Raw genomic sequence first — 342 nt, forward strand, 5'->3', positions numbered from 1 at the left:
AGAGACCTGCCTCTGTTTTTCCTGTTTGTTATTCATGGTCACAGCTGCCTTCTCCAGAAAGGGAGCAGAGAGTGGCTGGAAATCTGCTCCTGCTGGTACTGCAGTCACTGTTCTGATTGCAGTCTCCCTCATCTCCTTTGCTCCATTGAAAAGAAATCCCTTTACCAGCCTTTCTCTTCTGAAGTGCAAATAGGGGATAGTTTTGCTTCCCAAGAAAAGTTCTGGGGTGTGTTCCTGCCACTGCTTACTTACATAAAAACTGCCAGATATGGTTCAGAATTTTTAACCCCAGAAGGGAAATATTGACCTTACAGCCAGAAGTGAGTAATTAGGTCTTTAATA

The sequence above is a fragment of the Meleagris gallopavo genome, chromosome 2 (genome assembly GCF_000146605.3).
Source record: "Meleagris gallopavo isolate NT-WF06-2002-E0010 breed Aviagen turkey brand Nicholas breeding stock chromosome 2, Turkey_5.1, whole genome shotgun sequence".
NCBI classification, from domain to species: Eukaryota; Metazoa; Chordata; class Aves; order Galliformes; family Phasianidae; genus Meleagris; species Meleagris gallopavo.